This window comes from Dipodomys spectabilis, unplaced genomic scaffold (genome assembly GCF_019054845.1).
Source record: "Dipodomys spectabilis isolate Male_0828 unplaced genomic scaffold, ASM1905484v1 ptg000018l, whole genome shotgun sequence".
NCBI classification, from domain to species: domain Eukaryota; kingdom Metazoa; phylum Chordata; class Mammalia; order Rodentia; family Heteromyidae; genus Dipodomys; species Dipodomys spectabilis.
This window is the reverse complement of record NW_024870695.1, coordinates 4294915-4309856: the sequence shown is the minus strand read 5'-3', so window position 1 is coordinate 4309856 and position 14942 is coordinate 4294915. Positions and strand designations below refer to the sequence as shown.

The 14942-nt window shown below is 43.0% G+C and overlaps 1 protein-coding gene across 8 annotated transcripts in view; it reads right to left on the bottom strand.

Moving 5' to 3' along the window:
• Specc1 (sperm antigen with calponin homology and coiled-coil domains 1) overlaps positions 1 to 10895 on the bottom strand; it is a 246676-nt gene extending 235781 nt beyond the window's left edge. For 6 of the 8 annotated variants that reach the window (XM_042673715.1, XM_042673718.1, XM_042673720.1 and 3 more), the window contains exon 1: positions 10829 to 10895. The gene's annotated coding sequence lies outside the window, so the exon portion shown is untranslated. Of the gene's footprint in view, positions 1 to 9382; positions 9405 to 9565; positions 9605 to 10828 lie in introns of those variants that run through there. The other 2 variants (XM_042673716.1, XM_042673717.1) reach the window with 2 other exon arrangements.
• Positions 10896 to 14942: the final 4047 nt, after the last annotated feature.

The following is a 14942-nucleotide window of genomic DNA, read 5'->3' as shown; positions in this document are numbered from 1 at the left end:
AACCCTAACCCAAATAAAACGGCAGTGAAACAAAGTATCAGGGCTTTGGGGTATTGATCTCAAGCTGGTTGCTTCCTTGCAGTGTATCTTATTTTCACTTAAATTTCAAGAAACTTATATTTTCATTATGTTTTGTGGCTTGCTTAGATTCTGCTCTCTTAGGACACAAGGCTGAGGTTAATTAGCTTTGCTGACTTTCCAGAAATACCTTCTTAACAAGAGCATGTCCAGCTCAAGTACACCATGTCTAGGTGGTGCACATCTGTTATCCTCGACATGATGGGAAACTTAAAATAGACAAGTCTCAGCCTAGGCATGTGCCTGAGCTGGAAGTGAAACCCTGTCTCAAAACTAGCCAGCACAAATGACATTGGTGGCTCAAACCTGTAATCCTAGTTACTCAGGAGGCTGGGATCTGAAATTGTACACACACACACACACACACACACACACACACACACACACACACACACACACACACACACACACACCAACATCTTTCTTTCTGAGAATGTATTCTTGTAGTTAAGTGACATGTAACTATTGAATCTCCAAAGCAATCATGGTTTTCCTCAGGGGAAAATATTGTCTTTCCCTACAAATTGATGCATTTCATTACTGAAAGGAAAAGACCATAGTATAGAGGTACCACTCAAAGTTGCATTCCTCAGAGACAAAAATCAGGTACAGAACACACAGTAGTAGAATGGTATTTGGAAGAGCTCCAAAGATAATAATAATGTTTTGGTTAGAGATAAAACAAGACATTAGCAAAACCCACTATCAAATACCACTCAAACATGAGGAACTACCAACAGCATGCTACATGGGAGAGGCCCTGCCAATGGCATGTGCAGGAAACCAATCATCTCAATTTACTATTGAGTGAGGACTTTCACATTGGAGAATTGTATATGATGGCCATAGTACAAAGGTACAAAGTGGTTCATGGCTGTAATTCTAGCTACTCAGAAAGCTGAGAGCTGAGGATCAAGGTTTGAAGCCAGCCTGGGCAGGAAAGTGAGTGAGATTCTCCAATTAACTGCCAAAAAGATGGAAACAGAGCTGTGGCTTACATGGTAGAGTGTTAGCCGTAAGTGGGAAAAGCTCAAGTACAGTGGCCAGGTTCAAGCCCCATTACTGGAACACACGAAAGAAAGACAGACAGAAAGACAGAAAGAGAGAGAAAGAAGAGAGAGAAAGGAAGGAAAGAAGAGAGGAAGGAAGGAAAGAAGGAAGGAAGAAGGGAGCGAGTGAGGGAAAGAAAGGGAGAGAGATAAAGAGAGGGAAGGGAGGTAGGAAAGAAGGAAGGAAAGAAAAGGAAGGAAGGAAGGAACGAAGGAAGGAAGGAAAGAAGGAAGGAAGGATATACTTAATAGACATGCAGGATAATCTTTAGAGTGGAAAATCTCTATTTGTAATATAAAACCTCAAAAGCTATGACACAGTACAAACACAGTTAAATAAACATAATTGAATGAACTGGGGAAAAACACTGTCTACTCATTCCAGACTCAAAGTTAAGTTTTCTATATATAGAGAGTAAGGCCAGGCACTGATAGCTCACATCCTAGGTACTCAGGAGGCTGAGATCTGAGGATCATGGTTTGAAGTTAGCCTGTGCAGGAAAGTCTATGAGACTCTTATCTCCAATAACTACTCAGAAAAGGCAGAAGTGGCACTGTAGCTCAAGTGGTAGAGCAACTAGCCTTGAGCACAAAGAGGCTCAGGGACAGTACCCAGGCCCTGAGTTCAAGCCCTAGGAGTGGCAAAAAAAAAGAGTAAGAACCAACCCAAGGGCAAAACAGCATACCAATAATCAGAAATAAAAATACGAATAGGTAACAACAATTTAAAAAAATAAAACAGCTCTTCAATGTATATGTTCAACCTCATTTTTTTATTTTTTTACAATGTGTATGAATTATGTCTTTTTTTGGGGGGGGGGGGCCGGTCATGGGGCCTGAACTCTGGGCCTGGGTGCTGTCCCTCAGCTCTTCAGCTCAAGGTGAACCCTCTATACAGAGCCACTTCCGGCTTTTTTCTTTTTGCTTATGTGGTGCTAAGGAATTGAACCCAGGGCCTCATGCATGCAAGGCAAGTGCTCTACCACTGAGCCACCTTCCCAGCCCCAAATTATAAGTCTTTATTAACAACATGCAAAAAAGATCATCTTCTAAAACTTTTTGATATGGGGGGGGGGTGAGTGTGGGTGTGGGTAGGTGTGTGTGCCAGTACTGAGTCTTAAACTCAGGGCCTCACACTCTTACTTACCAATTTTACCCATGGTAGTTGCTCTACCATTTGAGCCACACCTTTACTTCCAGCATTTTGGTAGTTAATTGGAGATAAAAGTGTCTCAGATTTTTCTGCCCAGACTAGCTTCAAACCTTGATCCTCAGACTTCAATCTCCTGAGTAGTTAAGGTTATAGGTGTAAGCTACCAGCACCCAATCAAGAATTTACTGCTGGGGAAAAAACTTAATAGAAAATAAAGTACTTTTTAAACCTCATGTTTAAACTAGTGGTGATGGATAACTTGTACACACACACATACACACACACATACATATAAACACACATTTAGTGCTTAATATTTTAATCTTTCAGGTTCTCTTCCTTCACCCAAATGCAAGTTATAAACCCACTCTTCCTAGGTTCTCTGAATAAATCCACCCAGAGTAAACTTAAAAAGAAAAAAAACAACTTTACAGTGCCATTATCATTATAGTTTCAAAGCTAGACTCAGCCTGGACCTACCCTTTCATTTGAGACTCTTACTAAAGTGCCAAAGTACAATTCCATCAAGTAAAAACAACCTCCAGATTCTGATGTGAGGCTTCCCTTGTCTCCTTAAGATGACTAAAGTTCAGTGCTTATAAAACATCTTTCATTTATTTAGTAAAGAGCAAAGAGTTTTGTACATTTTTCTCATTTCATCTTTTTAAAATATGTTTCAACACACATAAAAACATAAAATTGCATATGTAAATGGAATACCATGTAATGTCTGATACATGACATGTTGTGATGTTTAAAATCATGACATTTTGATTGGAATGGAATAGGTTACTGTCACACTCTTCCAGATGAAAATGTAATAAAGAGATTGGGAATCTGATTCTCTTAAAAGCTTCAAAGTGGGGCTGGGAAGGTGACTCAGTGGTAGAGTGCTTGCCTTGCATGCATGAGGCCCTGGGTTCAATTCCTTAGCACCACATAAGCAGAAAAAGCCAGGAGTGGAGCTATGCTCAAATGGTAGAGTGCTAGCCTGGAGCTGAAGAGCTGAGGGAAAGTGCCCAGGCCCAGAGTTGAGGCCCCATGACTGACAAAAAATAAAAAAGACTCAAAACATCCAGCCAGGCACTGATAGCTCATGCTTATAATCCTAGTTACTCAGGAGACTGAGATCTGAGGACAAAGGTTCGAAACTAGCAGGGTAGGAACGTCTATGAGACTCATATCTCTAATTGACCAGCAAAAAGCTGTATGTGGAGCCATGGATCAAGTGATAGAGTACAAAAAATTAAGGGACAGCATCCACGTCCTGAGTTCAATCTCCAGTAGCAGCACATACACACATATGCACACAAAGTCCCAAAGAAATGTAATAAGAGAGTCAGTCAAAAAAGAAAAACCTTGTGGGTAGGGACAGAGGGTAGGAAACTGGGGGAAAGCAGAAAAAGAGGTGACATTATCCAAAAAAGAAATGTACTCATGACCTGACTTACAAAATGGAAATCCCTCTGTACAACACTTTAATAATAACAATAAAATTATATTTTTAAAAAAGATAGATAAAGATTGAAAACTTTCATACCATCCACTAAAAGCTTTGAAAGTCCCCTTCAATAAGCATTCAGACTAAATTCATCACGCCATTTTACCACTACCTGCTAAGACCAGCCTGAGATCCTGTAATAACTTTTTTCAAGGTGCTGAAGCCAATAAAATGCTTTCTGTTCAACAAGAGAAACGAGTTCTGAAACATTTAATAATGTGCACACAGCCTGTGAACATTTCTATGCAAGTTTACTATCCCCTACTCAGAACATTACAAAAATAATCAAATTAGACTGGGGTGTGGCTCAGTGCAGAGCATGTGCTTAGTATGTGCAGAGCTGTATTTGATTCGTCAGCACTGGAAGAAAAAAGAAGAATGAAAAGCGAGAGGAAGGAAGGAAAGAAGGGAAGGAGGGAGGAAGGGAGGAGAAGAGAAATAAGAAAGAATGAAAGAGGCAAAGAAAGAAAAAGAAACCATATACAGAGAGAGAGAGAAAGAAAGATGGAAGTAAAAGATAAAACAGATGCTTTAATTATTTGATGACTAACTTAAAAGCCTATTTAACACAATTCAAAATCTTTATTCAGTTCCAGAAACAGTGCTAAACCACTGTGAATACAAAAATGGAAAAGATATTGTCCTGACTCCCATGAATCCTGGGTGATGGGAAAGACACAAGCACACAACTTACTATCATGCTGAAACTCTACCTCAAAGCTTTGAATGAAGATCTAAGTATTAATATTATATAGATTATATTATATTATTTCTCCCCTTGAGTCAGGCAACGTAATGCATGCCTAAAATCCCAGCTATACAGGAGGTGTAGCTAGGAGGGTTTTAGTAGCAGGCCATCCCTGGCAAAATACAAGACTCTATCTGAAAAATACACCAAAGCATAAGTGTTCAAGGCCAGCTTGGACAAAAACAAGTTTAGGAGATTTCATCTCGATCAATGACTGTGTGCAGTGGCATGTGCCTTTCATTTCCAGCAATGCTAGAAAGTTCAAATAGGAGGGTGGCAGTCCAGGATGGGCCAGAAATAAAATGAGACCCTATCTCAAAAATAACCAATACAGGGGCTGGGAAGGTGGCTCAGTGGTAGAGCGCTTGCTTTGCATGCATGAGGCCCTGGGTTCGATTCCTCAGCACCACATAAGCAAAAAGAAAAAAGCCGGAAGTGGCGCTGTGGCTCAAGTGGTAGAACGCTAGCCTTGAGCTGAAGAGCTGAAGGACAGTGCCCAGGCCCAGAGTTCAGGCCCCACGACTGGACCCAAAAAAATAAATAAATAAAATAACCAATACAAGCTGGGCGCCGGTGGCTCATGCCTGTAATACTACCTACTCAGGAGGCTGAGATCTGAGGATCAAGGTTCAAAACCTGCCCAGGCAGGAAAGTCTGTGAAACTCTTATCTCCAATAAACCACCAGAAAACCGGAAGTGGCCTGTAGCTCAAGCGGTAGAGCGCTTGCCTTGAGCTGAAGAGCACAGGGACAGCGCCCAGGCTCAGAGTTCAGGCCCCATGATCGACAAAAAAAAAAAAAAATTCAAAATACAAAAAGTGATAGAGTGCCTGCCTAGCATACTCATGATCCTGAATTCAATCTCCAGGACCATCAGTGGGAAAAAATGTGTATCTAATAAGGTTTAAGATCGCTAACATCCATAATATATAAAGAACATCTATAACTCTATGACAAAAAATTCTAAAATAGATAAAGAATATAAATATAATTTTCTGTATATAAGAATATACAAATGGCCAATAAAGACATAAAAAGATGCTGAGTACATTGTCATTGGGGAAATACAAATCAAGCCACAATGAAGTCAGATATAGTGATATGTACATATAATCCTCACTACTCTGGAGCCTAAGGCAAGAGGATCACGTGTTTGAAGCTAGTCTGAGCGACATAGCAAGACATCCATCTCAAACACATATACATATGCACATACACACACTATCACACTCACTAGAATGACTAGAAAAATCAAATAATAACAAATGTTGACAAAAATGAAAAAAATCAGAGCCTCCATTTGCTGCTAGTGGGGATATAAAATGATACAGCCTCTTTGGGAAACAGTCTGGCAGTTCCTCAAATGATTAAACAGAAGCAATACCAGATGACCCTATAACTTTACTTCAAGGTATACAGCCAAAGAAATTTAAAAAGCCAGGTGCCGGTGGCTCACATATGTAATCTTAGCTACTGTCAGGAGGCTGAGATCTGAGGATCACAGTTCAAAGCCAGCCCAGACAGAAAAGTCTGAGACTCATGTCCAGTAAGTGGCCTAGCCTGGACAAAAAGGAGCTCAGGGAGAGTGCCCAGGCTAAGTTCAAGCCCCAGGGGGTAGGAGTTGGAGAGAGAAAGAGAGACAGACAGACAGACAGACAGACAGAGAGATCTCAAGAGCAGTTTGAAGCCAGCCCAGGTAGAAAAGTACATGAGACTCTCATTTACAATTAACCACCAGAAAAGCAGAAGTGGAGCTGTGGCTCAAAGTGGTAGATTGCTAGCCTTGAGAGAAAAGGCTCAAAGATTGCACCTACGCCATGAGTTCAAGCCCCACAACCAACAATTAATTAATTAATTAATTAAATGGCAAATGACCTGAAGATACTTTTCAAGAGAGGAAGTATAAATGGCCAATAAGTATGTAGCAAAATGTAAATCAAAACTACATTGAGAGGGAAAAACTGGTAGAGAGCAAGGGAAAGGGTGACATTGTCCAAAAAGAAATGTACACATTACCTGACTTAAATAACTGTAACCTCTCTGTATATCATTTGTATAACAACATTTAAAATATTTTAAAAATTTAAAAACTACAATGAAATTCCACTCTGCAGTCAGAATGGCTATCACTGGAAAAACAAAAATAATAGATGTTGGCAAGAATCTGGGGGAAAGGACCCTTACATACTAATAGTGAGAATATAAATTAGCATAAGCACTTTGGGAATCAATATAGAGGTTCCTCAAAATAATTTAAAATAAGATTACCATATGACACAGCCATTCCTAAGTATATACTTGAAGGAATTAAAGTCAGCATGTTAGAGAGTGGGTTGATAGAAGAAAGAGGGTATTGAGAAGAAAAGAGGTATAGAGGGTAATGGGCGGAATATGATCAGGTAAGTTACATACATGAAAATGTTTCTGCATGAAAATTGTTACTCTGTATAATCAATATACACTAATTTTTTTAATAAAAGATGATTTTGGGGCTGGGAAGGTGGCTCAGTGGTAGAGCACTTGCCTTGCATGCATGAGGCCCTGGGTTCGATTCCCCAGCACCACATAAGCAAAAAGAAAAAAAGCCGGAAGTGGCGCTGTGGCTCAAGTGGTAGAGCACTAGCCTTGAGCTGAAGAGCTGAGGGACAGTGCCCAGCCAGAGTTCAAGCCCCATGAGTGGACCTCCTCCCCCAAAAAAAGATGATTTGACAATCCGAACCCACACTTAGGTTCTATGACCTCAGAAACTCTTTCCAATGAAAACATGTAATTATGTCATCTGCTACAGGTAGAACACAGACAATGTGAATAGTTAATGCCAGGTTGGTGCTTTACCTCACCATTACCAGTACAGAACAAAGATCAGCTTCATATTAAGCAGTGGGTAGAATGAAGAAGGGATTGCTTCCTATGTCTTTTTTTAGCTGTTCTTTCAATGAGCATTAACAGGCACCAAATCTAAGCATGCCATCCTCCTAGAAGGCTTCAAGTATAGAACTAAGTATGACATTCTGCTTAATCCTCACAGAATTTCCAATCTGGTAGGACATCAAACTCAGACAGGCATGACATAAGCAACAAAAACTGCCCAATATAACCACAGAAGGGAAGTAAGTGATATGTCTCATGAGCACAGCTGTGGCCAGAGTTGGGGGTGGGGGAGTGAAGGGGGAAACGGGGTGGAGGGGGAGAGGGTCAGTTAGAATGGTTATGTAGGATAGGCATACTGGAGCTACATATTGTTCACTGCATGATGTGATGCCCCCCACTTTTCTTGTCTGTCATGGGGCTTGAACTCTGGGCCTGAGCGCTGTCCCTGAGCCCTTCAGCTCAAGGCTAGTGCTCTACCACTTGAGCCACAGCGCCATTTCTATGATGCCCATTTGAAGTGACTAGAGATCAATTAAGAGTAAAATCATCTTTGTGGAGTGGTTCCTCCACACCCTGCCATTGATAGGCCCCTCTATTGTGTTTAGCATGGACTGTACATACTTTGGCATGTTTTTATGTCAGGAAATGGCTGGGCACTGGTGGTTCATGTCTGTAATCCCAGCTACTCAGGAGGCTAAGATCTGAGCACTGAGATTTGAAGCCAGCACAGGCAGAAAAGTCTGTGAGTCTCTTATCTCCAATTAATCACCAAAAAGCCAGAGTGGAGTGGTAGTTTTAGCCTTAAGTGGAAAAAGCCAGGCAAGAACACAAGGCCCTGAGTTGTGGTGGGGACAAAGGGGAGAGAGAGCCAGGAGAGAGAGGCAGAAGTTGTGCTGTGGCTCTAGTGGGTAGAGCACTGGCCTTGAGCTGAAGAGTTGAGGGACAGCATCCAGGCCCAGAGTTCAGGCCCCAAAACCAATAATAATAATAATAACAACAGTAAAAATAATAATAGATAGGATTGGCCAATAAATCAAAAATGCATTCTTTAGAAGTATTAATTAAAAGACTGGGTATGTGGCTTAGTGGTAAAGTGCTTGCCTTGCATGCATGAAGTCCTGGGTTCAATTCCTCAGTACAACATAAACAGAAAAAGCCAGAAGTGGCACTGTGGCTCAAGTGGTAGAGTACTAGCCTTGAGCAAAAGAAGCTCAGGGACAGTTACCAGACCCTGAGTTCAAGCCCCAGGACTGGTAAAAAAAATTATTAATTAAAAAAGCAATCATCCAACAAATCTGACAATAAAATAGAGAAAATGCCTCATTTAAACATTAGTATTAACAAAATAGCATCTCACAAGTACATAAATTTATTGTCTTACAGTAGGATACTACATATAACATTATGCTAACATACTTTTAAGTATCAGTAACGTTATTGATATAGCTAGGAAAATAATAAACTGAGAAATACTGATAATGATCCTAGAAATATTAATGGTTAGGGAAAAACGTGAAAGTAGTTAAATACTGATATCAACTTCCTAAAAACACCAACAGCAGTCCAGGCAGTTGGTAGTAAAATTCTGCTAAACTTCAAGGAACAGAAAATTCTACTCCAGAGCACAGAAAATGATGGGAAGATTCCCAACTTAGTTACAACAGCATAATGTTAATTATGACCACCACATGGTTAAAGAGGAAAACTATATACTGATTTCATTTATTAAAGCTATATACAAATGTCACCCTTAAATCAAGGTATCAAACCCTAAATAAAATCTATCAAAGAACCCCAAATGCATTTTTAAATGTGCTAGGATTTTAGAAAGAAAATTTAGCAATGTTGTCACTTATATTAGCAATCAAGGAAGCCAACATGATCATATCAATGTATGTTGTACAAAAGCAGCTGAGAAAAAAACAATTGGCACCCACCCCTGACTGTTAAAATCTTAGTATTTAGAAATAAATAGGAACTCACCTAACATGGTAAAGAGCCTTTCCAAATATATAGACATAACATTCCCCGAAAACCAAACCTAAGAGGAAGACATCCTATTGGACTTTAAAAGTCAATACTGTAGTATGGCTGATGGAAGGCAAGAATTAAGAAGCACAAATCTTAAGAAGAGATACAGAGTTTCTTAATAGACAAATTATTTACCTGGAACAGCTAAACAAATCAACTAAAAATGAACATTCATAGAGTTTAGATGGAGGCTCAGCTTCCGTTTAAACTTGCTTGTTTTGAGAGTTAATCATGCCAAGTGAGTATTTTCTAGACTGAGGTATTAGGATTGACAAGCTTGGGCCCCACCCCATTCTGCTTCCCATCTTAATCATGGCAATAACACAGTGTTTGAAAACTGGATAACCAAATCTTGCGACACCAAAAATCGTTCTGAGGGGTTGAGCTGTGTGTGGCTCTGCTCAAAAACACTTTATCTCTCCCCTGCAGCTACTGCAGTTACTGAGGGATAAGCGTGTCAGCCAGTCAGTCCCACGTAATGCATCCGACAGAGGGCAAGGAAGAGCCCTCTAAGGGAATATTTTCTCTTTCAAACCTATGCTGCTTATTATATAAACTTTGCGTGCTGGCAAATGGAGCTTCCGTAAAATACAAATAAGACAGATATTCAGAGTCAAACTTGCTTAATAAAAAGGGGGGGGGGAAGCACATAAAAGTAATTTTTGTCTCTGAGGCTTCTGGACAAGAAAATTGTTACTGTTGCACTCGCGGCTGGCTCCGCAGCACCAGGACCTGTCCAAGCTCCCTGCCCTCGACGCCGGGGTCGCGGGGAGAGGGGGCGGCTCAGCAGGCGCCCTGCTCAGTGGCACCGCCGGCTAGCCCCGGAGACGCGCAGCCTGCGCTCTGTCCTGGTCCCTCGGGGCTACAAGGGGGCCGGAGCTGCGTGATTGTGAGGACGGCCGAGGGCTCATCAACTCCTCCCATCATATAGCACCTTTCCCCGGCCCCCCTCCGCGCCCTCGGGCAGTACCAGCCCGGGTGCAGTGGACTCCCTGAGCCCCAGGGTTTCCAGCTGGATGCACCCACGCACCTGTCCCACCACAGCGAGGACTGCAGGTGCATCCCCAGAGCCACAGTCGTAGGGGTCATCTGGTCCTCTGTCCCAGGTTGCTGCGCCAACCCTCCTCCCCTGGGCCCTGAAGGGAGAGGGGTGGCCACCTGCTTCTGCCACCTGCAACGCTGATCCCTCCACTCCAGGCTGGACAAGACAAGGCAGAACGCCCCTGTCTGGCTGGGGACAGGAGAGGAACTGGGGTCACCGCAACGATCTCCGCAGCGCGTCTTTCCACAGAGGAGTCCTGCGTCCCCGCGCTGGGACTCAGGGACTCCTTTGCCCGCCCGGGAATGATCAGGCATGTGAGGCGCAGAAGAGAGTGCGGGCGTACGGCTCCACCTCACCTGTCCGGCTCGCCTCCCACTCAATTCTCCAGGTGCTGCTGCAACCTGCAACCCGCAGCCCGCAGCCCCGCTGTTGTCTAGCTGGTGCTCACCGGTGCCGGTGGAAAGGTCCGGGGATCCCTCAGCGCCTATCCATCAGCAACCTCCAGAGGGCGCGCGTGAGTCGAAGCGAAGATCACTGGGAGATGTAGTCTGGGGTTTCCGCATCTTCGCCCTTCAGCATCTTTCAGCTTCCTCCAGGAGGCGCACGCGAACCGGAGGAAGGATTACTGGGAATTGTAGTCCAAGGTCCTTCTTCTCCCGCCTCCTGCATCCTTTGCCTCTTCCAGGCCTCACTCACTCTCTGCTGCCGATGGGGGAGGGGGGGTGGGGTCCTCACTAGGAGGCCTGACATCCCTCCCAGACATCCAGACTAGTGTTCCTAAAGTGTGACACTTGAACCAGCAGTTTCTGCATCCTCTGCGACCTTGATGTAAGTGCGGAGTCTCCATCTCACTGGGCTTATTTGGCTTTGGGTTTTTTGTTTTTTTGTTTTTGTTTTTGCAATGATGTGAATGGAATCCAGGGCCTCCCACTTGCTAGGTGAGCAGTCTACCTGAGTTACACAGTCAGCCCTATGTAGACTTTTCCTCCTCCTCCTCCAAAAGGAACACACACACACACACACACATACACACACACACACGCACACACCTGTGTGTTCCTATCTACAGTGTAGGCAACCCAGACATTTCTGTCTGACCTACACTTCCCCACTCACTCTAACCTTTTTTCCCCAATGTCCAGCCACCATCTCGAGGAGCTAGCTGAGGCATCTGAAACTCCACAAAGTCAAGACTAAGCTCAGGAGCTTCATTCTCCTCAAACTGATTCTCTTCCAGTGGGCCTTATGTCCAGCAGCTGATGAATGGACTATATTTATTGAGGAGTGAAAACATCACTAAAACCTGCAGGGTGAGATGGAAGAGCCTTGGGTCATGTTTGAGGGAGTAAGGATCAAACAACCCACTCTTTCTTTGTGTGTGTGTGTGTGTGCCAGTACTGGAACTTGAACCCAGGACCAGGACCTTGCACTCTTATTTGGCTGGTGCTGTACTTCTAGAGCCACAGCTTTACTTCCAGCATTTTGGTGGTTCATCAGACACAAGAGTCTCCTGGACTTTTCTAACAGGGCTGGCTTTGAACTACGATCCTCAGATCTCAGCCTCCTGAGTACCTAGGATTACAGGTATGAGCACCAGTGGTTCAGTCAAATGACCCATTTTTAACAGATGTGGTAAAGGAGGAAGAGAAGCCTGGAGGCTAGAGATAGGAGTGCTGTCCAAGGAGGGTATTGTTTGTTTGTTTATCATGGAGAAACCAGTGCACTTAAAATTTATGAAAAGAAGCCGGGCGCCAGTGGCTCACGCCTGTAATCCTAGCTATTCAGGAGGCTGAAATCTGAGGACTGTGCTTCAAAGCCAGCCCGGGCAGGAAAGTCCGTGAAACTCGTATCTCCAATAAACACTCAGAAAACTGGAAGTGGCACTGTAGCTCAAGTGGTAGAGCACTCACCTTGAGCTGAAGAGCTGAGGGACAGTGCTCAGGCCCAGAGTTCAAGCCCTACGACCAACAAAAATAAAATAAAAAATTTATGAAAAGAATCCAGTTGATGGGGAGCTGTTTACTTTACTGTATAGGAGAAAAAAGGATAGTTAATACTGTTGAGTAATATGTGTGAGGAGGGAGGTAGAGACCCAGAAATACTAGAAAGGTGAGACTAGGCTAGTGGTTCGCAATCCCACCCACAAAAGATAACATCTGGAGATACAATTTTGGTTGTTATAACTGTCACCCATGCCAGTGGCATATAGGTATGAACACTTGGGATCCTACAAAAATGTTCTACCATGCACAAATCAGGCCCCACCATAAGGAATGATCCTGCCCCCAAAGGTCAATGGCACTGAGGTTGAGCAACTCTAACTAGATAGAGGAGAGAACAAACGGTTAGGATAAAGGTTCAGTTTGGTAGAGAGACATCATAGACGTTTTCTCTGTCAAGAGAGAAAAGTGAGAACTTCAGGAGAGGCAGGGCATTCTTAATCATGGGACTAAAGCTGTGTAAGAAGAAAAGGAGGGAGAGGAACTGAGGGATTGGAATTAGTAGGTTCAACACTTGGGCAGTATTGATGGGAGTCAGCCTTATTTTCCTTCCTGAAGAACTTGGAAAACTAAAACCAGAGAGGAGTGTCTAGTAGGAAATGAGGATAGTCAATGTTGAGCAGGCCAGGTGTTTAAAATGGAAGTATTCATTGAAAGGTAAACATTGATATTTCCTCCAAAATTTATCTCTTGCAACTCAATCTTGGCAGTTGGGAGGTAATAAACAACTAGATAGAGACACCATGTATGGAATTGGTGTCCTTATGAAAAATATCCCAAGATGCCTTTAGGGCATTCTACCTTGTGAGCAGGCATCAATAAGGTGTCATCAAAGAATCATGAAATAAGCCCTCCCCAGAGATCAAGTCTGCCTTAATCTTAAACTTTCCAGCCTCTAGGACTCTAAGAAAAATATTTGTTACAGCCTCCCCACTTTCCATATTTGTATTATAGTATCCAGACAGACAGCTAGACAGACCATGGTCCAGATTGGACTCTGGCTTGGCAAAATGTGATGCCCTATCTGAAAACAAAAGCAACAAAGGGCTGGAGTGTGGCTCAAGTGATAAGCACCTGCCTGGCAAGCATGAGGCCCTGAACTTAAACTCTAGTACAGGTTTAAAGAAGGAAGAAGAGAAGAAGAAAAAGGAGGAAGAGAAGACTCAGCATCAAGACCAGAAAATGTCTCTCTCTCACAGTGTAGGGGTTGGGAAGACAACCATAATGGTTTCACTGAGAAACTAGAAGAACCTGAGAATAACCCACCACCACACCACACACCATAACCACCTACTTCCCCACATCCCTGTCTAAACATAACCTTCTCCTCTCTCACCACAATGGATGGTCCAGGTCCTGGTCAAAGCCAGGCCTTCTCTAGAGCTCTGGATCCTCCTCTGCTGGCCTCTCAAAGATGGCTCTGCAGCAGCTCTTGCCCCTCCCTCACATGGCATCATTGTCAGTCCTCCACAACCTGGGCTACTCCAAACAACAGGTAAGCTCTAAACTTAGGGAGATTTCTTGAGTGAATGCTTGAACAAATTCTTCTCACAAATACAACATTAGAGAAATTTTGATTCTCTGTTATAGTAAAGAGGAAACCTTTGTATTCCAAAATCACCTGATAAAATTAATATGAATTTCTGGCTTGCTTGCTTTTTCACTTTTTTTTTTCTTGTATCAGGGTTTGATCTCCTGGCACTATACTCACTCAGCTTTCTTGCACAAAACTGGAGGTCCATCACCTGAACCATGCTTCCAGCCCAGCTTTTAGCTGGTTTTTCTGGGGATGGTATCTTGAGGACTTTTCTGCCTGGGTTGGCTTCAAACTCTAATCCTGTAGCTCTCCGCTAGAGTAGGTAGGGTAACAGGTACAAATCACCAACACCCAACCAGCACCAATTTGTTCTTAAAAACTCTTAATGAATTCAGTATACAAGGAAAATTTCTGGCTATCAGAAAGCATTAAACAGAACACTCCTTGTTGAAACATTACAAGCATTCCCAAAGCCAACCCAAGACTGTCTGCAGTCTTCAAAGTTAATCTAAGATGTCAAGAAGAAATGAACAACAATGAAAACAATGCCTAAGGCTGGTGGCAAGGACTGTGCAGTATTTTCCCAGAGCAGGTGGCTAGCAGCGCCCCCAAGTGATGAAGAATATTATTTAACTCCATGTGTTGTGGTGGGACCCAGATGGATCATACCTCCCCAGGAGCACAGCATGGAGATTCTTCATCTCTTAATAGTTTTGGAGCTCTGGAATGTGTCATCTGCTCTGTCAAAGGGTCCTTCCATCCATGAGTCTGGAATGCCTAATGCAAAGGTGAAACAAGAGTTGAATTAGAATTCATTTTGTAGGGAGTGGTGCTGTAGTTCAAGTGGTAGAGCGCTATCCTTGAGCTGAAGAGCTGAGGGACAGTGCCCAGGCCCAAAGTTCAAGGCCCACGACTGACAAAAAAAAAAAAAAG